The sequence below is a fragment of the Ascaphus truei genome, chromosome 4, assembly GCF_040206685.1.
Source record: "Ascaphus truei isolate aAscTru1 chromosome 4, aAscTru1.hap1, whole genome shotgun sequence".
Taxonomy (NCBI): domain Eukaryota; kingdom Metazoa; phylum Chordata; class Amphibia; order Anura; family Ascaphidae; genus Ascaphus; species Ascaphus truei.
In genome coordinates this window covers 362,110,550-362,124,383 of record NC_134486.1, presented here as the reverse complement: position 1 = coordinate 362,124,383, position 13,834 = coordinate 362,110,550, and the positions used below count along the sequence as shown (strand labels likewise).

Sequence of the window (13,834 nt, the reverse complement as noted above, 5' to 3'; positions counted from 1 at the left end):
AAAAAAAATCGGCATTTCCATGCTCCTTCCCAGGTCTATGCTGTATATCAAAAGAGAATGTCTGGAGGGCCATGTACCACCGGGTCAACCTCGAGTCTTTATCCTTCATGGTATTTAACCATTTCAAGGGTGCGTGGTCAATGACCAGGGTGAAGTGTACCCCCGCGACATAATGACTCAAGGCCTCAATTGCCCATCTTACGGTGAGGCACTCCTTCTCAATGACAGAATACCTAATTTCCCATGGAAACAGATTCCGGCTGATGAACAATATGGAGTGTTCAATACCTTCAAATTGTTGGGACAGAACTGCTCCCAGTCCTACCTCGGAGGCATCCGTCTGAATTATGAAGACTCCTTAAAATGTGGGTTCCGAAGAGCAGGGCCCTCTGAGAGGCACTTTTTTAACGTATCAAAAGCACTTTGGCACTCCAAGACCATCTAACGGGTCGGGGCACTCTTTTTTTGTCAAATCTTTTAGAGATGCTGTAATCGCTGAGAAATTTGGTATAAACCGCCTGTAGTACCCTGCTAACAATAGGGAGCGGAACTGCGTCTTTGTTTGTGGGGCTGGGACTTCCTTTATGGCGGCCACCTTACTGGTCCCTCCTCCAACGGCATAGCCAAAATATTTTGTAGTGGCTTTTCCCAGGGCACATTTTTTTGGATTGGCTGTGAGCCCTGCTTCTCTTAAGGACGTTAGGACTGCCTTTACCCTTTTTATATGGGACTGCCAGTGCCTACTATAGATGACAATGTCATCCAAGTAGGTAGCGGCATATGTCTTATGGGGTCGTAGCACTTTGTCCATTAATCTTTGGAACGTGGCTGGAGCCCAATGTAACCCAAACGGCAAAGTGACAAAATTGTATAAACCGAGAGGGGTGGCGAAGGCAGTTTTGCATTTGGATTCCTCTGCTAAAGGTATCTGCCAATATCCTTTTGTGAGGTCTAGGGTGAAGATATTCTCTGGTTTACCAAGGGAGTCAAGCAATTCATCCACCCTTGGCATTGGGTATGCATCGAATCTGGATATGGCGTTTACCTTTCGGAGGTCACACAAAACCTCACCTTCCCATCTGGTTTAGGGAACAACACTATAGGGCTACACCATTCACTGTAGGACTCCTTGATCACACCCAATTCTAACATGTCTATTATCTCCCTCTCTACAAGGTCTTTCCGGCCTTCTGGCAATCTGTAAGGACGAGGCCGTACTTTTACGCCAGGTTCCGTTTCAATCCTATGGGACACTAAATCAGTCTGCCCTGGCAGTTCGGAAAATACATCTGGAAACTGGGCACATAATTCCAGTAGGTCTGACCTTTGTTCCGTTGTTAACTGCTCTCCCATAGGGAATTGAGAATGGTTTGGGAATGGTTATTGTAAGTACAGGCATACCCCGCATTAACGTACGCAATGGGACTGGAGCATGTATGTAAAGCGAAAATGTACTTAAAGTGAAGCATTACCTTTTTTCCACTTATCGATGCATGTACTGTACAGCAATCGTCTTATACATGCATAACTGATATAAATAACGCATTTGTAACAGGCTCTATAGTCTCCCCGCTTGTGCACAGCTTCGGTACAGGTAGGGAGCCGGCGTTGCTGTTCAGGACGTGCTAACAGGCGCATGTGTGAGCTGCCGTTTGCCTATTGGGCGATATGTCCTTACTCGCGAGTGTACTTAAAGTTAGTGTCCTTAAACCGGGGTATGCCTGTACTACCTTTTGGAAGCTGTGGACCCAAATCTGTCTCTCTTACCAGAGGGTGGATGAATAGCGATCTCATAGTTTTCCAGGGTTTCAGGAGGTTTACGTGGTAGATTTGTTTACCCTTCCTGGACCCTGGTTGAGAGATCTCATAGTTCACCTCCCCGGTGCGGCGGGGAACTTGGAAGGGACCCTGCCACTTCGCTAGGAATTTACTCTCTGAAGTCGGTAATAGCAGCATCACTTGGTCTCCAGGTTGGAAGACCCTTATGCGGGCATTTTGGTTATACTGCCTCTCTTGACGTTCTTGAGCAGACTTAAGATTTTCCTTAGGTTGTTTTGCTATCATGTCTAGGCTGTTTCTAAGGTCTATGACATACTGAAGGGTATTCTTGGAGGGGGTGGCTCCTCCTCCCAGGATTCCTTCAGTAGGTCCAGAATACCCCGAGGCTGACGTCCATATAGGAGCTCAAACGGGGAGAAGCCTGTGGATGATTGGGGAACTTCTCGTACCGCAAACAATAGGAAAGGGAGAAATCCATCCCAAGCTCGCTTTTCAGAGTCCACAAGCATGGTTTTTAAAGTGCGGTTAAACCTCTCTACCAATCCATCAGTCGGAGGATGGTAAACCGAGGTCCGGACGGATTTAACATCCAATAACTTCTGGACATCCTGCATTAACTTCGCCATGAAATTTGTTCCCTGCTCGGTTAACATTACCTGGGGCAGTCCTACCCAAGAGAACAGCTCTAACAGCCTGTGAGCAACCTGTTTAGCAGTGGCTGATCTCAGAGGGAAGGCCTCAGGATATCTGGTGGCATAATCAACAACAACTAGTATGAATTTATGTCCCTTCGCAGAGGGTTCTAAAGGTCTTACCACATCTACACCAATCCTCTCGAATGGGACCGAGACAAAGGGCAGAGGAACCAAGGGAGCAGACTTCTGCCCCTTTTGGCTAGTTGTATTGTATTGTTTGTCTTTATTTATACAGTATAGCGCCATAAATGTACATAGCGCTTCACAGTAGTAATACATGTTGTAATCATATAAATAACAAATAATATAAATAACAGGTCATGGGAATAAGTGCTTCAGACATAAAAGTAACATTAAGGAAGAGGAGTCCCTGCTCCGAGGAGCTTACAATCTAATTGGTAGGGGAACGTATAGAGACAGTGGGAGGGAATTCTAGTAAGTGCGTCTGCAGGGGGCCAAGCTTTATGTATCATGTGTCCAGGATTGTCCACAGTGCTATTCATATGCTTCTTTAAGCAAATGTGTCTTAAGGTGGGTCTTAAAGGTGGATAGAGAGGGTGATAGTCGGGTATTGAGGGGAAGGACATTCCAGAGGTGCGGGGCAGTCAGTGAGAAAGGTTTAAGGCGGGAGAGGGCTTTAGATACAAAGGGGGTAGAAAGAAGACATCCTTGAGAAGAACGCAAGAGTCCGGATGGTGCATAGCGAGAAATTAGGGCCGAGATGTAAGGAGGAGCAGAAGAGTGTAAAGCTTTAGAAGTGAGGAGGAGAATGAGTGTGAGATGCGGGATTTGATCGGAAGCCAGGAGGGATTTCAGGCGGGGAGACGCGGAGACAGATTTAGGAAAGAGTAGAGTGATTCTGGCAGCAGCGTTTAGAATAGATTGTAGGGGAGACAGGTGAGAGGCAGGGAGGCCGGACAGCAGGAGGTTGCAGTAATCGAGACGGGAGAGAATGAGGGCCTGAGTCAGAGTTTTAGCAGTCGAGTAACAGAGGAAAAGGCGTATCTTTGTTATATTGCGGAGGAAAAAGCGACAAGTTTTAGAATTCAGGACATGTCTCACATAGTTTCATGATATCACCATGTATGCCTGGCCAGTAAAACCAGGACGAGATGCGGTCCGTGTCTTATCTCTGCCCAGATGACCACCCCATGGGAAGTGTGTATGTATATATATGTGCATATGTGTGTGTTGTGTGTGGGGGGTGGACCGGGAGGACGGACGGACTGACCGACCGGGGAGGGAGCAGCACGGAGAGCAAGCAGCAGAGGGCATACGTGGGGGCTCACTGCACCCTCTTGCAGCCCGGGTGTCCTCTAGAGATGAAACACACTAAAACCTACAAACCCCATGTTCCTGAGATACTTACCTTTTTAGTTGCCGGGGGTAAATATCTTGTTCGGGAAATCAAATTGGCTGACAAGTGACGTGTGTCTTGGGGGCCAACAAGAAGCAGCAACCAATGACGTAGCGGCTTCATATTGGATGACTGCGGGTGCCATCTTTGAAAATCCAAGCTGTGGACCGGCAACTATGACTTAATGTATCTTTGGGAATCAGAGTGTGGGGGGGGGGTGTTCATAGAGCTAATAATAGCGTTTCTCCGCTCCTGAGGACTCCCCTCTTTCATGTTCTGTGTGAAAATCAGTGTCCAAAATGGTTGGGATTTCTGATTTAAAGCAGCAATTCCCCCACATAGAAGTTGAACTCTTCCAGTATAGTACAGTTAATATCTTGCCTCTAAGCATATCCTGCTTTTAAAGCAGCAAAACAAGAAATATATATATAAGTTTTTTATAAGTATAAGCATAAGACAGTGCTGTCTGCATTTTTTTTTAACGCCTAGTGCAATTCTTAATGATTTTTTCAAATGCATCTTTTGTTTGCTATATCAAACATTTAGAGAGTCATGTCCACTTCCTCTTTTGAAACAGGCTCTGACATACACCTTTTTGAGCTCTGCCCTTTGGTAACAAAGTATCACAAACAGATCTGTTGCAGTGTTTCAAACAGCAGACTGTCTATTACTATGAAAGCTGGAACAATAATATGTTACACTTAGTAATATAATGTTACATATCAGCTGCAGCATTTCACAGACTGCAGCACAAAGTTAGAAGGCGGCCATTTCATTAGGCACACAATCAGGATTTTTACAGATTTATAACAGGAGCACCAAACGATTGTCAGCGTAGATAAGAATGTAGGATTATACATTGTCACATGCTTTGCATATACAAATAAGAAAAAAAAAGAACGTAAAAAAGGGGGGGATTTAGTATTACTGCTTTAAATAAAAAATCATAATCTTCTTAATCACTAGCTTTAGACTGCACTGGGCTTTGAGAAGAGCTCCATCATAACCTCTGAACACTTAATATTTCAAATGCTTCTATATATCTACTAGCTGATATACCCGGCGTTGCCCGTGATTGCTGGGGCGGGGGGGGGGTGCTTTTAGGGAGGGGGGAGGGGGCAAAGGCAGGGAGGGGGGCGAGGGGGCGAAGGGCAGGGAGGGGGGAGAGGGGGCGAAGGGCAGGGAGGGGGAAGAGGGGGCGAAGGGCAGGGAGGGGGGAGAGGGGGCGAAGGGCAGGGAGGGGGCGAATGGGCAAAGGGCAGGGAGGGGGCGAAGGGGCAAAGGGCAGGGAGGGGGAGAAGGGGCAAAGGGCAGGGAGGGGGAAAGGGCAGGGAGGGGGCGAAAGGCAGGCGAAGGGGCGAAAGGCAGGCGAAGGGGCGAAGGGCAGGGAGGGGGCGAAGGGCAGGGAGGGGGCGAAGGGCAGGGAGGGGGCGAAGGGCAGGGAGGGGGCGAAGGGCAGGGAGGGGGCGAAGGGCAGGCGGGGGCAAAGGGCAGGGAGGGGGCGAGGGGGCGAAGGGCAGGGAGGGGGCAAAGGGGCGAAGGGCAGGGAGGGGGCAAAGGGGTGAAGGGCAGGGAGGGGGCGAGGGGGCGAAGGGCAGGGAGGGGGCAAAGGGCAGGGAGGGGGCAAAGGGCAGGGAGGGGGGAGAGGGGGCAAAGGGCAGGGAGGGGGGAGAGGGGGCGAAGGGCAGGGAGGGGGGAGAGGGGGCGAAGGGCAGGGAGGGGGCGAAGGGGCAAAGGGCAGGGAGGGGGCGAAGGGGCAAAGGGCAGGGAGGGGGCGAAGGGGCAAAGGGCAGGGAGGGGGCGAAGGGGCAAAGGGCAGGGAGGGGGCGAAGGGGCAAAGGGCAGGGAGGGGGAGAAGGGGCAAAGGGCAGGGAGGGGGCGAAGGGCAGGGAGGGGGTGAAGGACAGGGAGGGGGCGAAAGGCAGGCGAAGGGGCGAAGGGCAGGGAGGGGGTGAAGGGCAGGGAGGGGGCGAAGGGCAGGGAGCGGGCGAGGGGGTGAAGGGCAGGGAGGGGGCGAAGGGGCGAAGGGCAGGGAGGAGGCAGGGAAGGGGCAAAGGGGCGAAGGGCAGGGAGGGGGCGAAGGGCAGGGAGGAGGCGAAGGGCAGGGAGGGGGCGAAGGGCAGGGAGGGGGCGAGGAGGCGAAGGGCAGGGAGGGGGCGAAGGGCAGGGAGGGGGCGAAGGGCAGGGAGGGGGCGAAGGGCAGGGAGGGGGCGAGGAGGCGAAGGGCAGGGAAGGGGCGAAGGGCAGGGAGGGGGCAAAGGGGCGAAAAGGCAGGCGAAGGGGCGAAGGGCAGGGAGGGGGCGAAGGGCAGGGAGGGGGCGAAGGGCAGGGAGGGGGCGAAGGGCAGGGAGGGGGCGAAGGGCAGGGAGGGGGCGAAGGGCAGGGAGGGGGCGAAGAGCAGGGAGGGGGCAAAGGGCAGGGAGGGGGCAAAGGGGTGAAGGGCAGGGAGGGGGCAAAGGGGCGAAGGGCAGGGAGGGGGTGAAGGGTAGGGAGGGGGCGAAGGGTAGGGAGGGGGCGAAGGGCAGGGAGGGGGCGAAGGGCAGGGAGGGGGCGAAGGGCAGCGAGGGGGCGAAGGGCAGGGAGGGGGGCAAGGGGGCAAAGGGCAGGGAGGGGGCGAAGGGCAGGGAGGGGGCGAAGGGCAGGGGCGAAAGGCAGGGAGGGGGCGAAGAGCAGGGAAGGGGCAAAGGGCAGGGAGGGGGCGAAAGGCAGGGAGGGGGGGCAGGGAAGGGGGGGCAGGGAAGGAGCGAAGGGCAGGGAGGGGGGGCAGGAAAGTGGTGAAGGGCAGGGAGGGGGGGCAGTGCAGGGAGGGGGCGGAGGGCAGGCAGGGGGCGCAGGGCAGGGAGTGGGCGAAGGGCAGGGAGGGGGCAAAGGGCAGGGAGGGTGGGGGTGAAGGGCAGGGAGGGTGGGGGTGAAGGGCAGGGAGGGTGGGGGTGAAGGGCTGGGAGGGTGAGGTTGAAGGGCAGGACCGGGGGGGGGGGTGAAGGGCAGGGCCAAAGGGGGGGGTGAAGTGCAGGGCCGAAGGGGGGGGGTGAAGGGCAGGGCCGAAGGGGGGGTGAAGGGCAGGGCCGAAGGGGGGGGTGAAGGGCAGGGTCGAAGGGGGGGGGGGTGAAGGGCAGGGTCGAAGGGGGGGGTGAAGGGCAGGGCCGGGGGGGGTGAAGGGCAGAGCCGGGGGTGAAAGGCAGGGCCGGGGTGGGGGTGAAAGGGAGGGCCGGGGTGGGGGTGAAAGGCAGGGCCAGGGTGGGGGTGAAAGGCAGGGCCAGGGTGGGGGTGAAAGGCAGGGCCGGGATGTTGCGTGAAAGATCCCTTCCCTTGCGTTTACTTACCTCGCACCGGGCCGCACTCCTCCTCTTCCTCCGGGTACCGGCCGGGGTGGGGGTGAAAGGCAGGGCCGGGGTGGGGGTGAAAGATCCCTTCCCCTGCGTTTACTTACCTCATACCGGGCCGCACTCCTCCTCTTCCTCCGGGTACCCGCCCTCCTCCTCGGGTTCCTCTGCGGTCTCTGTTCCCCCCGGCGAGGCGGAGCTGAGACGGTCAGATGAGGAGGTGGTGTGGGCAGCCGGCCAGTACAGCTCCCGACTGAGAGAGCCGGAGGAGCGCTCTCGGGGATGGTGAGCTGGGTGCGCAGCCTCTAAGCCTGTGTTAGGTGAGAGCGGAGAGAGCGTGCTCTTGGGGGGGGGGGGGAGGGAATGGGAGCAGTCTGTGGGAGCAAGCACCGAGGGAGAGGGTGAGCGCCGGGGGAGAGGGTGAGCACCGGGGGAGAGGGTAAGCGCCGGGGGAGAGGGTGAGCGCCGGGGGAAGAGGGTGAGCGCCGGGAGAGAGGGTGATCTTTGTGAGATCCCGCAGAGTGGTGATAGGGGGTGGTTCCGTTGTTGCGGGCCAGCGCCGGGAAGGGCGGAGGGGTGATAAGGTGGATGGGCGAGGGTGGATGGGTGAGGATGGGCGAGGGTGGGCGGGCCAGGGCGGCCAGCCGTTGAGGGGTGAGAGGGTGGGTGGTCAAGGCCGGGCAGCCGTTGAGGAGGGCCAGAGGGTGTGTGTGTGTGTGTGTGTGTGTGTGTGTGTGTGTGTGTGTGTGTGTGTGTGTGTGTGTGTGTGTGTGTGTGTGTGTGTGTGTGTGTGTGTGTGTGACCGGCCAATGAGAGGTGTGCGGGCCAAGGGAGCCATCTCATTGGCCTGAGGCGGAGTGACGGGCCAAAGGTCCAATGTGATTGCCCCTAGGGACAGGACAAACAGACTCGCATACAACGGTTTGAGAAATATATAGATAGATCTATATATATTCCTTCTCTTATGGGAAGACAGGGTTTCTATATCTATATATATATATATATATATATATATCTTTTAGAGATTTTTATTTTTTTAAACGCCCTGGCAAAGGGTAGGAAGAGATCACTAGGATAAAGGGTAATTAGCATGGACTGCTGCTATAATTTGGGTCTTTCCATTTGTATGCGTATTGCTCCGTGTTTAAATAATCCACAGATTCACCAATACTGACCTAAAAGTAGCTGCGTGAGCAAGTCTTCTGTCACAGTGGCTGCCTCCGCGCTCTCTGGTGTCACTCGCCAAACAGCTCAGCGGAGCAATATCGAGCAGGACATTTGCAGCCCTGTGAAAATCCCATTTGTTACCCCTTTGACACCAGGCTGCAGTTGAACTCTGCAGGCGCATTCTTTAACCCTTCTGATGCCAGAGGGGCCAACGCTTTGTTTGTAATCTGGCCAATGCCATTATCTTATTTTAAAACCCTTACTTCCCAGGTCTCAGACCTCCGTAGGGGGTGCCGGTATCTCCTGCAAGTTTAAATCTCCTGCGTCACGCCCCACGTGACAAGGACATTTACACAGCCCCAAGATACCAACACCCCCTATGGAGCTCTGAACCTTGAGAAGCAGGGGGTCCCCAGACCTGAAATTAATGGGATTCAGTTCTGGAGACCCCCTGCTTCAATACTGCATACTGAAAATACATTAATTACCTTAGTGGCTTACGGCTTAGGTAATAGAGGTTAACCCCCCCCCCCTCCCCTGGGAGGCCTAACCACCCACCCCCAATCTAGACTAATGCCCAAGATCCCTATAACCAAAATGGGGCTAATAGTGGTTTTGGGCATTAACCAAAATAAAATACACATAGAGTATTTACCCCAAAAAATAAAAAATACATTTGAAACATAAAACCATTCATTATCACTATGGATAACTAGACCTTCTCAATGGAGAGTCTATATATCCACACTGGCAATCAATATTAAGCTGTAATTAAAAAAAATACATTAACAATTAAAATACATTAATAACCCTCCTTCATTATCTTAGTGGCTAACCGCTAAGGTAATGAAGGGTTAAAACCTTCAGAGGCCGAACCACCCTCTCCAGGGCAACTACCCCATCAATTAGTCCTTCTACCCCAAACAACATCCCTCCCACCACCAACACAGACCGTAATGGGCTCTATTAGCTAAATATGGCTAATAGTTCTTTTGCCCATTTCAAAGCATACAAAATACACAATAAAATACAAATCACAAAATAATATAAACAAACACTAGCCACTAAGTCCATTGATTGTCACTGAGGTAACCTATGCCCTCAACGGGGGCACAGATACCCACATTGGCAATCAATAGACACCCCATAGTCAATAAATGTGTTACCTCATCCAACCGCGACACCAATCTCCTCAACTTGACCCACAAAGCAATGATTCTCAACTTGACCCAAGAAGCAATGTTACTCAACTTGCATTAAAATTATTAAACATACAAAAAAACATAAAAATACAATTATACCCAATGGCTCAACCCCCCTCTCATAAATAACAATCCCTGGCTGATGGCCAAAAGAAAAGAAGCAATGACCCTCAACTTTAGCCACAAAGCAATGTTCCCCAGCTTGCATTAAAATTGAACAAACAAAAAAATAATCCAATGGCATTAAACAAAACAAAAAAGAAGCAGCAATGATCTTCAGCTTGACCCAAGTAGAGTAGCAAAGATCCTCAACATGACTCACAAAGCAATGATCATCAACTTGGACCAGAAGCAATGATCCTCAACATGATCCACAAAGTAATGATCTCCAGCTTGCATTACAATTAAATAAACAACATTTTTTTTTACAAATCCATGCCTGGTGGCACAAAACCCCATCAAAAACATAAAAAATACTCCTTGCCCAATGGCACAAAAAAAAAAATGGTTGATGCGCAGAAGTGTAGGATCCTCCACTTCTTGGAGAGAAGTCACCAATGAGTACTTCTTTTCTTCTTACTGGGAGGTGTTGACATGTCCTCCACTTCCTGTCAAATGAAATGTGACAGGCCTTATATAAGGCCTGTGACGTTACTTTTGACAGACACATAGAAAAAACAGAACAGGTAGCGCTGACTAGATAAATAGGGCAAAATCACAATATGAGACCTTGAATGGGGATATTGTCCACATATAAGGGGCTGCCTAAAATACAACGGCTGACCACCTGGTCAGAAGAGTAACAGAGAAAAAGGAATGTGTATTTAATAGGCGCCTGCTGGTAAAAAGGATATATATATCAAACCAGTTGGAAGGCCAGGGATAGGCTCCAGACGATGAGGATGTGCTTAGAAAAAGAAAAAAACACAATACATAGCGTAATACTGTATGGTGAATGGACAAACAACATATAATACAAACAACATATATGACTAATATCTATCAGCTGAGAGATCAAGAGGTGAAAGAAATATTAAAAAACATTTAATAAAACATTACTTAAAACATTGGACATATGAAAAATAAAAAAAGAATATTATAGGACAATGGAATATGTCAGATCGACACACTGCTGCAACGGGTGAAATGCCCACTCACCAGACAGATGATGTAGGCAAGCGGTGGATAATTTAGAGAGTATCCCCTCTCTACTGCTCAAACAGCCATTGCACCTGGTCGGATCCGTAGGCGGAGAGTTGCACACGCCCGCCGGCGTGTGTGTGTGTAGCCTCTCTCGACACTCTGTGAAGGACGTGCAGGTATGTTCAGTTTAGCCACAGCAGATTCGCTAGATGTTTGGCAATGAGCGTCGGCTTATATCAGCTGATTCGCCACCGGATCCGTTGGGAAAGTTGGAATAAAGCCTGATGCTGCAGTTGAAGTCTCAAAGGTCACCCTACACGTTTCGCAAGCGTGCTGTTTTCTTCCTCAGGGGTTATAAAAATGTGTCCACGAGTGTCCTTTAAATAGGAGTCCATTAATTAGTCAGATTTCACCTGGTACTTCTTGCACATGCGCATTGAGCACTCTGAACATTCAGTGATCGTGCTATAATGTTAGGCACATGCGCAGTGATTAGTTCACACATTGAATGGGTATGTTACTATTAGTAACAATCTCAGCTGAAACATATAACTACTCTAAGACAAACCAAGAAAAAAGAATGATATAAAATAATATCATGTGTATAGTAAAAGTGATAGTGTATTTATACCACTAATGGTGCTTATAATATTATACCTATAATGAAATGTGTGAAAGAAAATAATAAATGTAATTATAATTATGTATCAATTATATATATTATGCTGTGTGTGCTACCATATAACTAATTTCTAAATATAGGTGTTTAGTGTAGAAATTATAAAAGGATGTATACAAAGATACATCCCTAGTGAAGTAATGTGACTTGTAGTGAATTTCTTAAATAGTCAAACTAAATAGTGTATTGAATCATTAATTTCATAGATGTATAAACATATATTATATAACCTAGTTATATAATATATGTTTATACATCTATAAAATTAATATAACTTAGTTATATATGTTTATACATCTATTAAATTAATGATTCAATACACTATTTAGTGTACCACCAGTACACACTCAAGTGTACCGTTCCTGCTTATTTCCGATCGTTTCTATGCTATCAAAAACGGACAGGCATCCTAAGGACACCTATTGAAGGCCCCGGTTCCTGCACATGCGCGCTACACTCCGCACCACGCTACCACACGTGGAGGACAGGAGAGTGAACAGAGACAGCCCCAGCGCGCGGGTCTGATCTCTTAGAACTGAGATTACCCTTCATACTTCCTATGTGATGCCCTACTCCTGTGATAGACACCAGAATCGGGGATTATTAAAGAAATTTTATATGTAAGTTACTAATTTTATTATTTGTTGCTAATACAATATCTATCTCTCATCTTGGTGCGCTTTTGTGTTTTTTCTTGTTTTGCTGATATTGGTATCACCATCGGGGTTCCGGTGGAGACCACATTTGGAGGTGGGGGAGACACCTCATAAACACAGAAGCAGCAAGAGAACTGAGAGGGACCAACACTCCAAGTTTAAAGAGCCAGAGCGCGGACTGAACTTTTCATTATCAGGGAGATGGTCACTGGAAGTTTTCAGACCCGCCTCAGTAGTGACCACTCCAACTGTGAGCCAGTCCAGTGGAGTGTCCACTCCACTTGAGGCTCTGGTGACTCCACCTTGGAGCCAGGGCATGGCTTAAGAAGGCAACATTGGAGCAGAGCAACCACTCCTTCCTGACACGTCACTCATAATGACTTTTTCCCCCTGTTATTTAGCCATTTGTGTCAAGTTATTGTTATTTGTTATAAATTTGCATATTTAATACAGTGAAGTAACAGTTTTTTAAAAAAAACTTACAATGTGTGTCTTATTATTACATAATGTATGAATATTTACACATGTATCCTGACACACAACACTATAGTTCATTTTCTCAACAGGGGTAATAGGAAAGATTATGCAGCTATGCATGGATATAATAATTACGTACAGTAATGTAAGGGAAAAAATTCACGTGCTGTAATTACACATCATTTTCCTCAGCTACATGAGCTATTAAATGCTAAATTGGTTGTCTTACATGATCTAAAATACATTATTTCCAAGCATTAAGGCAGTGTTGTTGATCACAATATTTCACTTTTCAATATATGTTTAACAGAAATGAAGCCCATTGGGTGTAAATAATTATCTGAGTAATCAATGCAAAGTATGTGATTTTCATATATACAGCAGCTTTATATGCAAGGAATGTTAGATTCTGAAAGCAGTGGTCCTGTAGTAAGTGTACATTTAATATCCGTCTCTTTACTCCTATGTGAAGATGATGTTTTACATAGTGTAACGTGCAGCTTCGTTAAGGGTCTGGATATGATTAACTCAACATGAGTAGCGTAAACTCAGTGTAAGGCCCCAAGTATTCACTTATCTGCCGGCCCTCTTCCCGCGATGTCATGACGTCGCTGCTTCAGGTGATGACACGTTGTCATGACAACGCAGCGTCATATGACACCACAACGTCGATGGAGTAGGGCTGCTCTCTTACAGAGGCCCCGCTCTCTCCCCCGGCAATCAGTTTAATTGCTGTGGGAAGAGCACAAGACCTCCGGTTACCGCTGGGGGGCTTAATCTCGAGTGCGAAGGGAGGGTCCCGACCCCCTTTGGCCTCCCCCTCCCGGGCTGGGGCCACCGAGATGTGCCCGGCATTCTGGGCGGTAGTTACTCCGTTGCTCCAAGTTGAAGGGTGACCTAACTAGCACATTGTTACATAGCCATGTTAAGTTTACCGGAGGTCAGTGGATTTGCGATGTGAAGAGGGATCGCCTCTTTTACATGTGATTATCACTAAAGTCCATTATAGCTAACGTAATGTCCTGTCTTAACCAAAACTGTGCTCAACTCTGCTTTACGGTGCTTTGAAGATCCCCGTTATCACTTAACGTTATGTTAGCTTCTGTTAGCGTAGCGTTAAGTCAATAACGGAATTCTGAGGATCTGGGGCTAAGTGTCTGCAAAGGCGAAGTTCTCCCCAGACCCCAGGGCAGGCTAAAGGTTATCATGTGACCTCATGAGCTGCAGGCCAAGAAAATCCTGATTTGTAACTTATACAAATGCTCCAGTAGTGGCCACATCATGCCCAAGGAAAGCCTCTTTTTTTTAGCTTAGATCACATCCTGCATTACCATGGAGCGCAGGGCGCAACCTCAA

General features: G+C 49.3%; 1 protein-coding gene across 1 annotated transcript in view; it reads left to right on the top strand.

Annotated features, from left to right (window-relative positions):
• The window catches only part of MBOAT2 (membrane bound glycerophospholipid O-acyltransferase 2), a 248,620-nt gene that overhangs the window by 181,425 nt on the left and 53,361 nt on the right, over positions 1–13,834 (top strand). The window lies entirely within an intron of this gene.